The 20,359-nt window shown below is 38.1% G+C and overlaps 1 protein-coding gene across 5 annotated transcripts in view; it reads right to left on the bottom strand.

Moving 5' to 3' along the window:
• The window catches only part of PLCB4 (phospholipase C beta 4), a 208,918-nt gene that overhangs the window by 180,925 nt on the left and 7,634 nt on the right, over positions 1-20,359 (bottom strand). For all 5 annotated transcript variants that reach the window (XM_055725825.1, XM_055725824.1, XM_055725827.1 and 2 more), the window contains exon 2: positions 7,414-7,467. The gene's annotated coding sequence lies outside the window, so the exon portion shown is untranslated. The remainder of the gene's footprint in view (positions 1-7,413; positions 7,468-20,359) is intronic.

The raw sequence follows: 20,359 nt of genomic DNA, 5'->3' as shown, positions 1-20,359 counted from the left end.
AGCAAAATTACAACAGATAAGATATGAACACTAGAACAAAAGCGGGTTCTGGGAAAGCCACAGGATGGTATGGAGTTTTGCCTTTGATTAGAATCTGTTTACTTAAATACTCAACCAAGCATTGCTTCTCTAAACTAGACCACAAAATAATTAGAGAAAACATCCCCAAACTATGGAAAATTTCAGAGGGTTTAGAGAAGTTGAAAACACAAAAAGAAAAAAAATCCTTTCCAAATACAATGCATTTTCTGGCAGTAATTCAGTAATTTTCTTTTTGGCTTCACCAGAAAACAGTAGGAGCTAAAGATGAATGCACTGTTCATGTGGCCTAAGATGACCATCAGTTTAAAAGCAAAGGCATATTAGGCAAATAATCTTGGTGTACCAATACTAGGTCTCAGCAGAGAGTTTCAACAGGAGAGTCAGAAATGAAAAAAACATTTTGTCCAAACTCAGCTGTGCACATGACCTTGCTTTCTTCCCCACCACATATCTATTTCCTATACCTGATAGTTTTATTACTAGATTTCCCACTTTTTCTATCTTGCTTCATTTATTTTGAAGTTCTCCTGATACCATCCAGATTGTTCTGATTACTTGTTCACCTCCCTTTCTCTCTTTTTCATATGCTTGGCCTCAGTTAAGTCAGTAACAAAAATCCCACTGACCTGTCTGCAAAGGAATCGCTTTGGGAACACTGGGAATGTCACTCACTGTATCTGCCTCTGCCACCATTGCCCTTCAGCTCTCACACCGAGTCATGCCACGTGAGTTTACGTTGAGAAACCAGTAAGGGAATATTTTCCTCCACTCCTTGCTACCCTAATCCCTCCATTTTGAGACACGTACTCCTGCTAGTTAGTCAACGCAGACTCTTGTGGTCTGGTTTCCTCCTGAAGCCAATTTAATTAACTACTAAGGAAGAGAGCAACCCAGAAGAAAAAAAAGGAGGAGGGAGAAGGGAAGCCACAAAAAACCCAATACGTTTTAGTGACTTGAGCCTACACAGAATTAAATGGTTTGCAATAACTCCCACCTTCTTCACATTTTCCCAAGACCTAACAATATAAACTGCCATCCCATGTCTCACATTTTCTGACCAGTTCTTCTGACATTGTCCACCTTTGCATACAAGGCCAGGTCTTTGCACATTTTAAAAGAACAAGATTCTAACTTTGTGTACTTAGGAAATATAAATTTTGCATGTAATAACACCATAGCTTAGTTCCTTATATAACATTCCCATACGTTTCCAAAATACAGCAAATAGTCTTTCCTTCCTGAAGAGTGGCAGATAAATCTTAAAGGGAACATTTTACAAGGCACTCACTTAAAGAGATACCCAGGCAAAACAAATCAATCTCTCTCAGCCCAAGAGAACTCATACCATGAACAACGAAAACATACAGGAGCCAAGATTTGTTTCCTCTCTTTTTCTGCATTAGAATTTCTGAAGATTCAGGCACGGTTTAAGACAGACCTACCATGGGACAGTCTGAGGCAGCAGTTAGGTAAAACTTCAAGAGTCACCTCCAAAACTCCACTAGTCACACATTCTTTCCTCACTAACCTCTGCTCTGCTAGCACAAATGAAAAACAATTCAGCTGAAGAAAAATCATAAAATCATAGTACAGTTGGGTTAGAAAGAACCTTTAAAGGTCCTCTAGTCCGATTCCCCTGCAATGAACAGGCACATCTCAACTATATCAGGTTTCTCAGGGCCCTGCCCAGCCTGACCTTGAATATTTCCAAGGATGGGGCATCTACCACCTCTTTGGGCAACCGGTACCAGTGTTTCACCACCTCCATCATGAAAAATTTCTTCCTTATGTCTAGTCTAAAACTACCCTCTTTCAGTTAACCCTGTCCTATCACAACAAACCCTACTAAAAAGTGTATCCCCATCTTTAAGTCCACTTCAAGTATTGAAGGGCCACAATAAGGTCCCCCAGAGAATTCTCTTCTGCAGGTTAAAAATAACCTTATAATAATTTGTTTAGCAGGTCTACTTTTCAGCCAGATTACTGATTCGCTACTTACACAGCCTTTCAGTGTGAACAAGCATCCAGGGACAAGAAATTAGAGGTTTGGAGTGAGACTGGGGACTACTTTATCAGAAGTGTCAGTTTTAACGTACATGAAACTATAGGGAACCTGACAACTGAAACAGTAACTACTGCCATAAGCTAGGCTTTTGCTGTCACTAGCTTTTTAGCTTCCAGAGCTCTGCCTCTGCTCTGAACCACCACCGTGTCTCAGTCTGAGACCTTCACCAGTATATACTTTCTGCTCCTTCCATGCTCACCCTTCTCACCAAGCTCTACCCATCACTGGATTTTGCTGTAATTTAACAGAATAGTCTTTCAAAGGAAAATACAAAGACTACAGGATCACAAACAGCAGAGAATGTTTGAAAACAATGCTTCATCTGGATGCAATAAGCTTCGTTTATTTTTCTTTTGCCTCTCTATTTTTGTTTTATACTGTTGACTCTTAAGTTTTAATGATGGAAGATATTTTAAGCATTCCTGACCTAGAAATGTGCTAAGAATAAGAGAACTTTTATAAGGAAAATATTGTCCATCTGAAGGGACACTCAGTGCATACTCCACCTAAGCAAGCTATGCATGTTGCTTACAAACAGCAGATAACTTTTCAGTTAGAATTTTTTTCAGTTTTCAGAAATAACTCAATTTCCAGAAACCAGAGATAACATGTATAAAGAATCTGACAGGCTGTAGTATTCAATGGACCTGATTAAGAACATAGTAGTAAGATTGATGGCCAAAATAGATGATATGGAGCAAAATTTAGATCAGGTGGAAAATACCCACCACCACCACCACCCCCAAAAAAAAAAATAATCTTAGTTGCTGTACTTATCATGGACAGTAAACAGATATCCAGTGGAGACACAGTCTAAAGCTAGGACTAAAAACCTCTTTGGTCAGTTTGCTATTGTCAAAATAAACTGCACTGGTCTAACAAGAAGGCAGCTTCTCTTTATTCTCCCATATGAAGTGTCACTTCTATTTTGGGAGCAGCTACCATGCCCCATATCACAACCAGGAAGCAAATACTTGAGGACTAAAACCCATCCTCACTTATGTCAGTGCTTATATGAATATGCCCACCAGCTGTGACAACGGAGTTAGTGCAGATCCACACTGGCATAAGGAAAACAAGCACAAAATTTTTGTGCTTGTAGCACATAGATTACATAGAGACAAGTTCATCAAGGTTTGGTCTTTTCAAGTAAAGCAAGCAGTGTAACATTAGAAATTACAGTAGATAATTCTTACAAGTATGTTGGTGTGAGCAGCATCATATTAACAGTGCTTGTGTATGCACCTGCAGTACTTTCACAGCACAAGATGTCATCTGTGGCTTTATGGCACTATCTTGGAGGACCCAGAAATGTGAAAAAAATAGTCATGCAAATCTACGAAGCACTTCCTCAACTGTTAAAGCAAAACCAGTAGTCCCTTCAGATATAATTATCATAGCAGACACAATCTGTAAGCTTCAACACTCTTAAGAACCTAGGTTTTAGAAGAGTCAATAGCCAGTCTTTTATTTTGTGATTAAAAAAGGAAGGGAAAACTTCCACAATGGTATGATTAAGTGATCTGTTAATGACCTTCCTGAATACAAGACAAAGCTGCATCATTTCACCCCCACTCTGTATCAGACTTGAGGCACAGGTGCTCTGCCTTTTGCCCCCACCCTGCCAGGGTCCATCAGAGCACACAGACCCCTTGATGAACAGGTTTCCATCTGGAACATACAGCAGGGTGGACAAACACAATTTACATGCTTTGAAAGGATGACGCAGTTAAGAGTATCTCTCCCAACTCTGTTTCACTATCTATGCCATAAGAACGGCTACCCTGAAGCAATCTGCCAGTACTCTGATATTATCCTTAACGTAACTATAGAAGATAAGTGTTTTGTTTTGTTTTTATGAAGGCTGCAGAACACACAGAAATAGGAAAAGAAAGAAAGAAAAAAAAAAGTATGCCATACACACAGATTAATATACCTAACACATTAGCTACTAATATTCCTGCCCTCCTTTAGTGATTCTAGCCAGTAGTCCATTAGGTGCTCATAAACTCCACGCTGAGGATCCCGTTATTCAATAACACCTTCAAGCCACATTAATGGATAGCGTTTTAGTAGTGGGAACCCGTACACTCTTTCACAGTTCAGCTTATCTTTGGTGATGGCTCTAATTTGCATTTCTCCCTTCCTTCACCTTTGTTCAGTCAGGAAGGTATTTCAGCTTTTTCAGAGTAGGGGGGTGGGGGGAGTCAAACAGCAGTTTGAGAAAAATATCAGTGTTCCTTCACCACAGTCTGATTCAAATATAGCCTGCCTACAGGATAAACAGAGTCAATCAATGAATGCTCCAGTGTGCTGCTAAATACTAGACAGAATTAGTAGACTTTTCCACAAGGCTGGGCTGTACCCAAACTAGAGACTGAGGCCTTTCCCCGTATTGCCCATGTAAAAATACTTCCTTTTTAACAATAAGGTACACAATCACATAAATAGAATTAACACAGGCAGCACATAATTGGTTCTTATTGAGTGCAAGGTACAGCGATAATGAAGAATCCCCTTGGGGCTAATAATGTGGCTGGCGTGAATACTGCTCTTAGTTCCCCATCTAAGAGAGAGAGGGGCACAGGAGCACAGGTAATTTCATCAAAAATACACATGCCAGGTGATCTGACACTGTACAAAAGTTTTGCAATTCTAACCTGTAAAAATACCACAGGTATCTTATTTCACCTCCATAAAAAACAGCTAAAAAGTGGTGATGAATAAAATCAATGAGGTAACCGTGATGGTCAGTAAGTTGTTTTAATTATTATTCCAGTCAGGAATGCCCAGTGAACATTATGCCCAGCCAGCTTAACATTATAAACTTCGACAGGGATTCAACAATCCGTCCTTCCAAAAGTGTTGGAAAACACAATTTATTAAAAAAAAATATTCTTTGGCTAGTTCTCTCTTCAGCTCAGTCTCTTTAGAAGCAGGAAAGGGGTCAAAGTTCCTGAAGCTCCTGAGTATTCAATAACATGAACAATGCTTTCCTAAAAGGCGCATCACTATAGGTAATGATGTGTTATGATAAAGGCAACAGCTCCGTTGCACACCCCTGTCCTCCCACCACTAGGTGAACAGAATAAACCTGTAAGGACACACCACCTGACCTCATCTCCTGAAGAAATACTGTCTAGAATCACACTGTAATTAAACAGACAATAATGCATGATGGTCTCACTTATCTTTAATAATATGATTGTTTAGTATGCTTGCTACCCAAAAAACCTCTCCCAGGCATTCTCAATATAACTATTACATACTAATATGTATTAATGCATTAACTACAGTATGCTGCTCACAGACCCTAAAACTGACTGTACAAATTGTGACTGCCTGGGGCTCTTTTTGTTTTAGATTTGTCTTGTTGTTGAACAAACTATCTTCATATTTACCTGATGTAAATTCAGAAGTTCTGGAATTTTCTTCTCCTTTGTTCCGGAAGATTTTGAAGTCTCTGACTTTCAAGACTGTGTGTAAAACCTATGGCTATCCTTATGCATGCTATGTTTAAATGGTTAAAATTGAGTGAAAGGGAAAATGAAAAGTAACAACTCTAACCTCCTTTACCTAACTCCATATATAGCGTTTTTTCCCCTGTTATGCAGAGTTTTATTTTGAAAGCGTGCATGATGCTCAAATACAATAGCTACTCAAAGTAAACTGATCTATCCCTTACTTTATCAATGTTAAAAAACAGTATTAATTACCCCAGCAGTTCTGTCCCTGCTGTGACTTCATTCTAAATCTAGTAAGAGTTCTCTTGCTTACATCTGGGTAAGGAGTTAGCACTACCTGTATTTTCATACTTTTGCTCTAAGAAAATATTTACACAAGTCTGCTTTCCAAGAAAGCTATTTCTGGCCAACATAGGTTTAATTTTTTTCTTTTTAAATTATTTTAGAAACATGTACTTGTGCCCACACAAGAATTATTTTTATCAGATACAAATAAACAAACCAATTGTGAGAGAACACCAGGTCACAGTGCAACAAATTCCCAAATCCTCGTGGTGTACGCCATAGGAATAAACCAACAATCAAGAAGTGAAAACCAAGGAAAACAGAAGTACGCTTTAATGACTAATAACACAAAGGTTATACATACATAAAAGTACTGCTACAACCACTGTACCATTACTTCTAATTCTAAAATTCTAGAAGACCAACACAAGCATACCCTTTGGTAGCAATGACTTTCTACACTGAAATTTTCCTGCAGAAGATCCCTTGAGCAGATCTATCTGCAATTGGAATCCTCATCTGAGAAATCTGATTATACGAGAATTCTGATGTGAACTTCAACACTTTTGTTGCTGATCATATACAAATGTAAATATACCATCTTGTCATGGTCACTTACAAAAAATTCAGTAGAAAGAATAGTGCATGAAATTCTAGACTCCACTTGCACGCGCAGTGCTCTGCTGTTACACAGTAAAGATGGGCAAATAACTCCAGCTCAACTGAATGGTTTGACCAACAGGGCAAGACTGAGGTCTCACTCAGGATTAGTGAGAAACAAGCATTTGCCTCTATAACCCTTTTTAGCCTGCTCAAGTCCTGGATGCTAAAGCAAATGGAATTTTGTGCCACTTTGGTGCTTTTGGAGGAAAAGTAGCTTTCAGACAGCAGAAACAAATAGGGTAAGAATCTGTGATACCAGTGGGATACACAAAACTACACTCGCACTAGGAGTATGTATGAAGGGAATGTAAATTGGTGTGCAAGTGACCCAAGCCTGAGTATTAAAAAAAAAACCACCATAATAAAATTGTTTTCCAGAAATGTGAGGTGAGAAGAATCTGCCAGAATCACATAAAGACTAGAGCACTTAAATTGCCTTTGCAGCTGTTTTAAGAATGGCTCCACATTACCACTGCAGTTTTAGTCAGGCCTGAAAGGGGGGTGGGTGGGGGCAGGAAACAGGCAAAAAGATCAGTTTATTTCTCACCCATACTTCCCAGAATGTTAGGCTACTACAAAAAGATGAGGCCACTGGAAACCTAGAATACATGCATCTGCGTGTCACTCATCATACTCACACAGACACTTTCTTAAGAGCCAGGGTACCTGTTTTTCAGGAGAGCACAGCATACTTTGATTTTGCAGAGTTATAACCTAGATTTCTAATAACTTTTCTCCTTTCATGAAACCAAAGCATTGTTTTTTTCAGAATACATTTCTCGTTCTTCTAATGTTGACAGCACAGCATTGAAACATTACACCATATTTTAAACCCGGCGTAAATAATCTAGTAAATGAAAACCAAATTAAAATGCTCAAAGAGCAAACACATACCTTTTGTAAATCAGAAATTACTCTGTAGAAATTTCCATTGTAGACAATGCCTTCCTAAGAGAAGAAGAAGAAAAAAAAAGCCTTAATTGTGCATACTAATATTTAATTACCTAATAAAACCATGGTGAACTACTTCAAGACCCTCTTTTTCCCCCAGAAATTATTTCTCATTATGGATCAGAATATATACATTACTGCAAGCATAAATATTGCAGAATCAGTGAGGTTTTGCTTGAAGTTCACTTTATTTTGAAATTCCTTTCTGTGTTCATTATCAAGTAAAATCATCATAGCTACAGGTGAAACTAACATGTGGTATCTGGTCTCCTAAGCATTTAAACCTAGAAAGTAACCCTATAGAACAGAGACCGAAAGTAGAGCAACGTATCAGGTGTACAGGGGGAACAAAAAAACCCCACACCAACAAAAAACCAACCACAAACACTAAAGTATTTTATACTGAAGTATATAATCTGGTCTCTCTCTCATTCCACCTTTGGGTAAGAAGTAAATTATGTCATCATTACCAGTGCTAAAACATACTTCCCCCATTGCTTCTGTCAACCTTTTAGAAGGATTAAAGCATCAACTAATTCACTGATGTCTGCTTCTGTCTTTCCCGCTTCTACTTGGGTGGGGAAGAGGTTGGCAGCACAGGGGTATGTGACACTTCTGTGCTTCTGGGCAGCACAGATGGGTAAAGGGATTCACACCGTTCCCTCAGGTCCAGACATCAGGGCAGAGTCACAGCAGCATCCTTGTGACATTCTGGTATTTTATGTTCTGTGATATACTCTGTGCAGCCAAGTTGAGTGCTTCAGGAAAAAAACTGACCTCTTCCCAAGCTTCCTCTGAGGAAGCACTTGGTACAGATCCTGTGGCTGTCACATCTGTATCAATAATACCAACTGCTTTGCTGTTCTGACTTTTTTCCCCCCCTCTTTTTAAAAATGCACAAAACCAACTGATTTCTACATCTAAGTCATTTGTAGAAGAGCTTAATTTGAACACGAGCACAGCAACCACGCAACAAGCAAAGCAGCAGAGTTAAAGAAACTGGAAATAAAAGGGCAAAAGTGTTCAAAAATGAAGTCAAATCCAAATTTAGATTAGAAATTGATTAATATAAGAGAATGTTTTAAAAGAAAAAACAAGCGTTCAGCATTGAAAATAATATGGAATTAACTGCAGCACTTTCAAATGAATCTCCATCAAGAGGTCCTACACATTAGGACAGAAGCTATGTTTTTCTCTTTCATTAAGCTTCATCTTTACTTTTAAAGTAAAATAAATTGAAGCATAAAATTGAGAACATCCACTAGGCACATACTGAGGATTAAATCTGACTTGATACCGTTTTGAGTTTTGAGGTACAGAAGAAGAGAAACACACACACAAAAAAAAAAAAACAAAAAAAAAAACCCCACCCACACACACACCTTAAGATTAGAAATAGAGAGGTTCTAGAAAACAAGTGTCTCAGCCAAGAGAGGCCAGAGTGTGTTGTAGGTCTAGTGTTTGCCTTGAAAACGCATGGTGCATAAAACACCTCAAGTAGTATGCTACAGGGACTGAGAACCACAGCAATCACAATTACAGCAATGAGAGCATTTAAAGAAAATAGTTTCCTGTTCTGTTGAATTCTCCCAAAGTTGCCAAGAACTTCCATTAAAGCAGAAGTTTTCCAAAACAGAAATAGCAGCCCTAAGAGGATGGTGGCTAGGTACTTTGTTCTCATTAAGTATTGACAGCACAGTCTTCCAAGAAAAGACTACGCAGTGCCTTTGATTTTTTTTTTTTTTAATGCCTCATATTGTCTCATTTCACTAGTGCAGTTTCAGGCTGGCCTCAGTAGCTCATAATTACATTACAAGGTATCCCTGAGTCTCCATCACCTCACAGCTGCACACACAAGTGTCCTTACACTTATTTCTAGGGTCAACTAAAGCCATCTTAATGCTAAAATAAATTCACAATTCAAAACATGCTTCTGATGGAAAAACAAATACATTACAAAAATATTTTCAAGCATACAAACTATTCTATTAGTCTGAAATGAGAGATACACCTTAGATATTTTTGTTCGCTTGCAGATTGTGGTCAAATTTCAACACGGTTACATCAGCATAAAATGTAGCACCGCTCCACTGAAATCAGTAGCATCATACCACACCTAATGCACATAACAGAAAGAGAATGTTTCTTAACTGGTTTTAATCATTTACAGCTTTCTGGGTAAAACTGCCATTGGACTCTGAAATTTCTCATGTTCCATGTAAATAGATAAGTACAATATCATAAATTTAACAAAAAAAATCAGTTTCTTTTTAGTTATGCAAATACCAAAAATGTTTTTCTTTTCACCAGTGAAGTATTTCTTCAGAACCTTGTTTGCATTCAAAATCTCCAATGGCCCTTTTAGTAAGGCTATAAATTCTTTGAGGGAAACAACTGGAGCCAGAGTCAAGGCTCAGTTACACAGGCAGAAACACTGAGCAATCCGCAATACACAGTAAGTAACTACTGATGGGGTAATGGACAGCAGCTGCAGCCTCAGGTTTATCTTTTGTTCTACATCTGGGTGTTAAGGCTAGAACAGAAAAACTCTACAATTTTTATTTCTCTCTTGTTCCAAAGAAAATAAACAAATTAGTATTTTTTTTTTAAGAAGAGGTGAATAAGCTGGTCTTATGTACCTTGATACCTGTTGGGGGGCGGTTCAGAGGATCATTATTTTCATGTTCCTCACATCCTGAACGCCTAACCGGATGGATACCACAGGATCTCAATTGCAACTCAACACTTAACCAGGTGCAGAGGCATCAAATTCTGAAGTGTCCAATGTTCATCACTGGCCACAACACAGATTTCTTAGCTACTGTTCAGTAAGCCAAGACTTGATTCCTGACTAGTCACCTGAACTTTCCAATTACATTACATGTACCATACGGGTTGCCTCTCCCTCTCTCCATGTGCCTTAACCCCCTATTAACCTACTGGGAAAGGACTGAAGTTTTCAAAACCCCCAGGCTGTCATGATAATCCTTCAAACGGATGGACAGCCTTCATCAAGATTCCGGGCTTGTCAAGAGATTTATTTATTTATTTATGTTTTAAAGCAGAAAACAAGTCTGCATCAACAGGGATCTAACATACAAGTTTCTCTTTCACCTGTCATTCTCTGAAATGATCAGGGGGAACGACCTGACAGGAACACACTTCTAGAAGTCTGTAACTTTCCCATCTATGGACACTTGGCTATGGATGAAGAGTACCTCCTCAAGTTACCCACTGGGAGACTGAAACATTAGAATTCCAACAAAGACCTTTTGCCTGATTCTAGTTAAAAATGAAGTACAAGTACCCAACTTAAAAAAGACCATTAGAATCTTAATTTAAACACGACAGTTAATTTAGTCTGTCAATATATCCTGAATCAGTCATTACCTACCAAACTTTCACTCCCTTTGTGCCAAAAAGGAACACCAACCATAGCTTATTTGTTTATTAGTTACTTTTAGATACAAAGTTGTTAACATTTTTCAGACCTATATTTCCTATACAGCAATCTGGACATATAGTTTCTAAAAACATCATTCTTCGTTTGCAAATTTTTTTCAGTATCTGGGGGAAAAAAATCCCAAAGCAAAAAAAACAACCAACCAACACACAAAACCAAAAATCCTGGGGGGGGGGAAACCACTCTCACTCTAACACTAAGTCTTTGATAAGATGATGCCAGCTGGTACACTCTTGTAGACAGGAAACCACTTTTACCAAAACGTTATGTCAGCACCCTGCCTTCTAACAGCAAGCAGCGAGGCTGTGCACTGCCAGCTCCTGCCTTCAGTGGGGCAAGCTGTTCTAGCAAGGGCACGCCGTCAGATCATTCATTCTCATCTGAAGCCCTTGAGAAACCTCAGCTCCTTCCTGGAGTGGAGCCTTGCCAGGGACATCAGTCTGTTGCCGGTGACACACTCTATGTACAATTTGGTAGCTTCCTGCTTAAAGCATTACATAATTTGAACCTCTGGCATATCTTTCTGGAACATTGCACATACTAATCCACAAGATCAGTGACCTCTTCAGTTACCAGGATAGCTCTGCACCTTTTCTTCACTGATACTGACCTGGATGGCAGTGATTTACGGGGGTATATAGCTGTCTATCCCAAGTAAATAAAAACTTGACAGTATGATTCATGGACACAGACAAAGGAAGCAGCTAAATACACAGTTAAACACAACTATTAGTCAGTAATTTCAGAAACAGGAAGAAAAACCCAAATAACATTTTATCCATTTCTGCCAAAAGAATACCACAGTGGAAATCACATTCATAAACCACATATGGTTTTATTAAGGATTGTTGCATTTAGCTTCACTGAATTAAGTCAGAAATTCACTAAACAAAAAGTATACAAGCTGATGCTAATGCCACACAACATACACTTGAGTACTAGCCCTACATTCCAGGCGTGCAGTCATGAGTCAAGAGAGTTCTCAACTCAGGATCAGGGCGCGTATAGCTAAACTGAAAAGTAAAAGTACTTTTTGGCGTTTGCTGTGCAAGATTCAGCACACTGAATTGCTGAAACCACCAGACTACATCCACAGAGACTCCAAATAATTTGGAGCCCAGAAATTCTACTTTATGAAAAGCATATTGATCAACAAGTACACAGTCCAAAAATCTGTAAATAATAAAGTCTTCCAGACTTTTTTCTACAGTGAACAAATTATATTTCTATGATAAAACCACATAATTTAAGCCAAGCAATAAATAGCAGCATTTGTGCAATATAAAGCAGTTACCACAAATGCTCATCACTGTAATAGGTCTAAGAAACACAATCTGCAATTTGAATCAGAGAATTTCAGGGTATCTTGAATGTAGCAACTATATACTATCCTAAAGTTTCTGCAGGTAGTTTCACCTGTGTTTTAGGACTGTCGTATGTTTGGGGATTTTTAGAAGGAGGAAAAAAAAAAGTATTTTTACAGTCACCTACAGTAATTCTCTGGAACCAAAATTATCATGCTGCAGTTTAAGAGGTTTTCAATCTATGAAATTACTCACTGCTGATGAAAAACATTAACAATCCAAGACTTCATTTACAGCACTACAAAGAATCCAGGTCATTATGGTTAAATGCTTTTACTCTTGCTTGGGCCAATGAGATGAATTATTTTCATGAAAACCTGCACTCCAACTAAGAGTAAAGTTTAGGGGTGTCCTACCCTAATCCAAAGAAATCAGAAATGAAGGGACAATCCTAGACTCAAACATGCAGCCAGTGTGGGCGCTGGGGAACATGCAGCAGGTGAGACAGGAAGAGAATGCATACTCCTTTGAGGCCAGCAAGCCACCAGCACTTTAAATCACCAAGATAAGATGCAATCATCTAAGGTCTCCAGGGAAAGCTCAGCATCAACACAGAAATCCTACTGCAGCTCAGTCATTCTTTTTGGGATATACCCCATGTTCCAGAAACTGGTGGCTTGCTTCCTGTCATTCATGTTTTGAAATGTAGGCCAGAGACCCCAACATAGCATGTCCTGATCTACACTTTTTATTATCCCAATCCTCCTTAATAGCAAGAGAAAGGGATTAAGCAGCATTACTTTTCCCCTTGAAAATTTACTGAGATAATTACATACTGGTTATAATACAAGATACAGTGCAAAACAACACAGAATGGGCATGCCATTTTATCCAAGCCTCTTTGTCCCATAACATATGGGAGGGGAGAGTACACAGCTGATCATATTAGGTATGTACCGAATAGATTCACTCATCTTTTTCATACAGTCCTTTTCTGGCAATCATATTAAGCTGGGGGTGGGGGATGGGGCAGTGGGGTGTAAGCTATTTTACAAAATGTTATTAATTGCTCAAGCCATCTGTGCTTCTAGAGAACACTCTTTTTCCATCCCTTCTTTCCTTCCTACTGGGCTCCACAGTGAAGATGCAGCAGTATATTTACAACCATTTTTACACTAGTAGATGTTACACCACACAACTGCTTTTCTGCAAGTTCAAGATGAAAGTAGTGGAAAGAAGTTTACATAACCAGACACTGTCAATGAAAAAGCAACAGACGATGGCACACCACAGGCCACGGACATTTAATTCATGCAAATCTCTTCCTCTTTCTCACTTTGCTTTCCGATTTGTTTTAATTTCATAGGAGAATTTGACTGGTAATCACTTCTTAATGCATGGCAAGGCCTAAACGCCAGCAGCTTTTCTTGTCTCAACAAAATATACAGAGAAATTAAATTACAATTGGCTTAAACGCACTTTATCTTGTTTCTACCCACCTCGAACACATACCCAGTTCAACATAAACATGTAGTCACTGAATAATACGAGTATAAAAGAATAATCTACACTCTGATAAAGAGAGATATGTTTCAAAACAATTATGATCACTATCTCTGAATCTGGCTGCAACCAGCTAGCTGAAAGTGGCGTTATTGTGACAGAAATAGCACGATGTTTCCATGCAAGAAAGTAAATATATTTTACCAGATACTAGCACAGGAGTTGAAATCCACCCAAGAAAATCATTTGCATTACTGGTTTGCATTATTCTGACATAACGTTTTGACACTGAGTTGAAACATTAAGCTGCAAGTACAATGCCTCTTTTTTAGAACTGATGCAATTTCTTAGGGCAAAATCTGATATGGCGAGCCAGACTTCCTGTCCACTAGTTTCTCCCCAAGAAAAAATGGGAGACATTGGTTTAGTTTTTTTATTTGTCCAGTAAACAGATCAAAGCATTACACATCTGCACTGAGGTTTACAGAGCCATGCTGTGCAAACATCCTGGGCCTGATGCTGCAGGCTTTATTAGAGCAAATCTCTTCTGATGGTAGCCAGTACTAGTCTGTGCTAGGTTGTGAAAATGCACGCTTCCAAGGGAAGTCAGTAACTTTGAAGTCCCACCTGACTGAAAACTATTCAAAGATGCAGCTTGTATTTTTAGGCTGATCTTTTATCACATTAATTAGAACTGTTTCACACTTACATTCTGTTGCCTATAGACTAAAAATTGTGTTCAGCTCTAGGCTCCTCCTTTGCTGGTGTTACAAATTCTTTGGGGGAAGGAGCAGTTTTAACAAGTATGTACAACACCTAAAAAAACGATTCCAGAACAACTATTAGATCACTGAGTGTTCTAAGATTGCAAAGTGTCAAATAATTTTTAGCATAGCTGAAGCATCTTTCTAGATCTATGCTTATTAGACTGCAGTTTCTACCCAGTCTCTTCTATTTCCTTTCTCATCAAACTGTGCAGTCGAGCTTATTCAGGGTTTCTTCTTTGTTCCCTTTATATAAGGCAATATATATAAATATACAAAAATATAAGAAAGGTGGAAACAAACAGCACAACACACAAATTTGTTTTAAAACTGACAGGGATGTTCAGCAGTAGGCCTGATGTCTGCAGCTACTTCAGTTCAGTACAGGTTTTGACTGAGAGCGTCCCTTTAAGCAAGCTTTGCTGATTCAGACTATCTCCATACAGTTGCCAAAAAAAAAACAAACCAAAAAAAATGGAGGAGACACTCCTGAGTTATGCTCTGACTTAAAGGTTTACACAGGGAATCCTCATACCTAGAAATAACACTACGAAGCGCATTTACATTTTTGCTGGAAGACTGGTGTCAAAAGATTATATGCAAAAACACTGTTTGGTAAATATCCTGTGTCATACTGTACTTTTAAACCTGAAAAGAATGAACCTTTGCTACTGCTGGACTATAAATCAAAACTGGATCTGTTCCTTAACAAAGGTATTAAAGACAATAGCCTCTAATACTGCATGACACGTCAATCTAAGCAGTATGAGCAATGCCTTGCTCCATACATTAAGCTGCACTCCTGGGAGTTCGTTCTAGTATGGTATGTCCGTGCCCCTGATTTGCTACGTTTTGATTCACAAGTCAAGGGCGAGAAGTAATTTACCAGAATTCCATTACTAAGATATACGCTGCAAGCTTCGGTAAAGTCTTCTTACCACACTAAGAAAGGTCTCAACTACTGCAATATAAAAAAAAAATAAATCTGAAAGCTGCTTTATATCTTCAGACACTGCAGCATGTTGAATGAACAACATAGATGTCATTTCTTTTTAACTTGCATAAAAGCACTGTATATCTATATTCTAATTAAAACCGCTGTGTTGCAGTGTATTCTCTCATCTGAAGTTCCAGCAAATGGGCAGCAATCAGATAAAAAAAAAACAAACAACAAAACAGGCTGCATTGTAATAAATGCCATAAAATAAATAATGCAAGGATAGTTCCTGCCCCAGAAACCTTGCAATTTAGGACATGAAGAAAGAATCCTTAAGGGATCATACCAAACCTACCTAACATTCCTGAATTGACATTTACATTGTGCTGTACTTCAGCGCATACTTTAAAGGCTAAGCTAGAAGTATGCACATTGTTCTGATGTGCACTGCTGAAGGCTGTTGTGTATCTCACTGTTCACAAGACAACGAGCCTTCATGTCAGGCATTATTTAAAGATGGGTATTGAAAGACAGGTATCTGACATTCAAGGTAAGTATCAAAAAAAATCCCATAATCAGAACAGGGAGGTAGGGGGGCGGTGTCTTGCTGTATTTAACTCGTCAGGGTTTAGAACAAAGAAATCTCATTTTAAAAGTCTACTACAGCCAGATATGCCTATGCCCAAAACATACGCGGAGGGGGAACGGGGCTAGAAGGTGGAATTGCCAAATTGATACCAAAAAGCAAAGAAAGCTTTCAGGCTGGGCACCCATCCCTCCTGCATTGTAAAAGGTTACATGCTCTTAACCCAGTACTACCACACCTAACTACAGGATCAAATGGGTCCCAACAGCCACTCCCTGCACTGCTGAAACTTGAGATAAAAATTAATTTTGAAGTAATTATATCAGCCTCAATAGTCATCTACAATTCCAGCAATTTCTCTCCATCCCACAAAAGTGCAGTCTAACATCTGATCTCACAAACCAGGGGGCTGTTTTTTTTCTGAAAAAGAACATTTTTAGCAAGTACATGTCAGCCTAGTGCTACAGTCAGAAGCATTTGCATCTTGAGACAGCTTGTGGATATATACTTCACTTTGGAAGGAATAACCGGAGCCCCATTGAATGCATAGCCAACAGGATACTGCCAAATATTTCATATGGCTTCAAAACTGTATTTCACCTGCAAAACCTACAGATCTATTTAATCATGTCTCAAGCTCTGAAAGGCATGGTTTGCACAGTGGCAGCGTGCTGTACTCACGTCAGTTTTATTTCTCATAGATGGCATACCCTCCACCAAGTAACTCCTGACACTATTTAGATTCTCATTACCTTTCCTTTGTCAGGTCAAATTTCAAAACTTAAAAAAACAAAAAAACAAAAAAAACCCAACAAATAAAAAACAACCACAAAAAATAAAACCAGAACAAACAATAACAAAGAAGCTATTCAGTTATCTATCAGAATAACTGCCCCCTCCAATCCCTGTCTCTTCCTGAAGGAAAATAGTAAGTGACTTGCTCTAACTTTTCCAAGGCCAAAACATGGCCCAAATAGGAAACCCACACTAGCAGCACAGAGCTACTCATAAGCTATTTATCATATCAAGCACAAACAAGAATGAATGATGCAAGAGGGAAGTAAACAGTAAAGTTTATTATACCTTGCTTCTCACCAGTTCTTCAAAAAACACCATCTCACAGGCTTTGCTCAGAATGAGCTGCACTGAGAGCAGAACAAGTCACATCTCCAGTAATGTACTGCTCACACATTAATTTTTTCTATTATTATTTTCCCTTTTGACAATGAAAGGAATAGACCAGTAAGCAGACACAAACAATTTTGGCCTATGAATCTTCCTTGAAAAAACTGCAGATGCATAAACCCAGTCACAATAGTATTACATTAAGAGAGAACAGATAAATTGCAACTACCTTCCAAAAGGCACCATAGATGAGGCACAAAGCAATTCCAAGTTGAATACAAAGCTCAAATTGACTATTACATGCTTGTAACACCCATACCTTGTCAATAGACATTCCTGTAGATGAAGAGCCAACTTTTGTTGAAATTGTTACATTTATGAAGAGATGTGCTAATTACCAGCTGAAGACCACTCAGCTAAGTAAACTATGCCCTACCAAAGCCTTTAAGACAATATTATTCAGTTTCTAAAACTGATGTGATGATAGCATGAAGAGGTGCCAGGAAAAAAAAAATCACCCACTTTCAGTCATCTTTAAGTAAGAATTTCTTTACATGAATTAAAACAGAAGTTTTATCTTATCTCCAACTTCTGAGGGAGAAAAAAAAAGGACAGCTAGAAATTTATTTGTACTTCATGTATACAGAAGCACCTGCTTTTTAAATTGAAGTGATGAGTAGGCTTCTTAGTAACTCAGGGATTCCATGTAATGGTTTATGAAATTAAGCAGTATTACCAGAAAAACAATTATCATTTAAATTACTTTTGCAATTACTTATTAAGGAAGAGATGTACCTCACCTAACAAATACTATAGGTCTACAATTTCACAACTGTTAGGTATACAGATTTATATCTCTTAACAGAACTGACACCTTACTCTGATAATTACTACCTCCAATGCTTTGAAAAAACACTTCTATAGATCTTTTAGATGAACCAGGCGAAGCAACACCTTCATGATCCAAGTTTTGGTTAAAATTTCAAATCACTCATGAAGGTCTTCAAGAGTATTTAAATGCTGCTAAAAGTAGGGGTTAATCGGTAAGACATCATCAGCTTTTATTAAGGGAACAGAAAAAAATTAATCAAAAACTAAGCCCACAAAAAGTCTAATGTAATTTTACATGACTTGAAAAATCTCTCATATTTTGTTATACTAAGATTGTTTTCTTTACAGAAAACAATTCCATTAAAAAAAAAAAGAGAGAATGAAAATTACAAGAAAATACACATCAAACATCCTGACACTAAATTACGGTTGGATGCCGCCAACTTCTTAAAACTGTAACGGTTAACCCAGCAATGTAATTCCCTCTGCCATTTCTACCTCTGATTTCAAAATCTGTTCTCCAGTTTTCAAAAGCCTTAAATTGCCACATTGCTCAGCACCTGAATCATGGAAAACATGTTATCAATCATTTGATGATTCGAAATTACCTATATATCTTTCCACATAATTTCAGATCAATTCAACGAATGTTTTTAACATATCTAACATCCAAGAGCTACAATTATATCTTTGTTTTCACGATATTCATCTTCAGTCCCCTTCTACTGTGGGGAGGGGAGGTGGTTATACTAAATTAGGGTGAGCAGTGTCTTTTCAAGGATAAATTAGAAATGAAACCAGGATGAGATCAGTGAAGATTACAGGGAACTGTTTATTTAACTGAGCATAACAAAGTCAAAGATATATAATCAGAGCATGTATTTCTTGACAGATTGATTCAGTTGGTTTAATTTTGAAAACTGAAATATCACAAAGATCATTATATTAAAAAAAAATATCTCCAGCAATAAAGCTCACTTTTTATTTTGAAGTAGCCTACTTCATACCAATTCAGAGTAACTCATGTATTGCTTTCACCTCATGTTTTAAAATATAAGAAGCATTTACAAAATAGATATATGTGTTTTTATAGAAAAGAATTACTGCAAACATATACTTTTCATTTCCCCACATCTGGAAATGCATTTAGGCTACACAAGGCTTTTTAGTTTACCACGGGAAAGCTTTTAGAAACTAACATGCCGGGATCTGCACAAAACTTGGAGAGTACAATTTATTTACCTTTAAAAACAACTCCATCCCCAAACTAAGAAACCAAGCCTGAATAAAACAACTGGTAGACTCTCACCATAGCCAAAAAACAACTTTTTTTTTTTTTCTTTTTTGAGGCTGCAATTCCATGACAGAATCAGCACTGAAAATGAAGATGCAACATAGAAATGGTGATTTAAGTTTTTATGCCATCTGGACAACCAGATAAAGGTTTAAGTGAGCTGTGAATCCTCTGTCCACACACGGACCACAATTCTGCAGTTCCAACTTCATTAGTAAGAACTCTTCTAAATGAACTCAACCAGACTAGCAAAAATTAAGATTTATACCTTTGATACCCATCAACCAAAAACATGCAATAGGAAAAACCATCAACATTTCTCCACAGTAATGATAACACAGCTCTCCAGAGATAAATGCAAAATGCAGAAGACTAATACTGCTGTTTCCTTTTCCTGTCCACCTAAGCATGTGTACATCCTTACTACCAGTTCAATCCAGAAAACTAAATGACCATCAGCTGTCTTTTGCAGTGCAAAGGTGATTAACAGCTAAGGCTGAAAGAGACACATTTAGGGTACTCTCTCCCATGCATGTGAACCATACCTTGATTCACAAAAGTACCAACAGAGGTTACCAAGTTCACCAGTACTACACCAACTTTAACTTTCCTTGGGGGAAGTCCAGTTAAGTACCATATGCTCCTTCCAAGGTGTCAGTCTTCACTAATTCAACACAGGCAGACATGGCAACCACTCTTATAAAAGCAGTGCAAGCACCTCATTACCTGATGCAAAGACTAATTTAACTATAACACATTTTCTTGTACCAAGACACACACGAAACGGCACACAGCTACAAACTATTATTATATGACTTTTCCTAGTTAACCTTATGCTCTCATTAGGATATCTCAAAGGAGACTATTTTATCAATACCTGTTGGCCAGGCTAGGCATATATGCCAATTCCAGTACTTTCTCAGTTTGGGAAGGGGCGGGGAGGGGAAGCATGCAGGGCCAAGCCTACATAATGCTCTAGGATGCATCCAAGTAGACAAGGGTCTGCCTGTTTCGTTCGGACCTGGGCCAAGGTCTTCCCAGAAGTTATTTCTCTTCCTAGACATCTGCTACAGTCACAGGTT

This window comes from Falco cherrug, chromosome 13, assembly GCF_023634085.1.
Source record: "Falco cherrug isolate bFalChe1 chromosome 13, bFalChe1.pri, whole genome shotgun sequence".
Lineage (NCBI taxonomy): Eukaryota > Metazoa > Chordata > Aves > Falconiformes > Falconidae > Falco > Falco cherrug.
The sequence above is the reverse complement of the archived record's forward strand: the minus strand, read 5'-3'. Positions and strand labels throughout refer to the sequence as shown.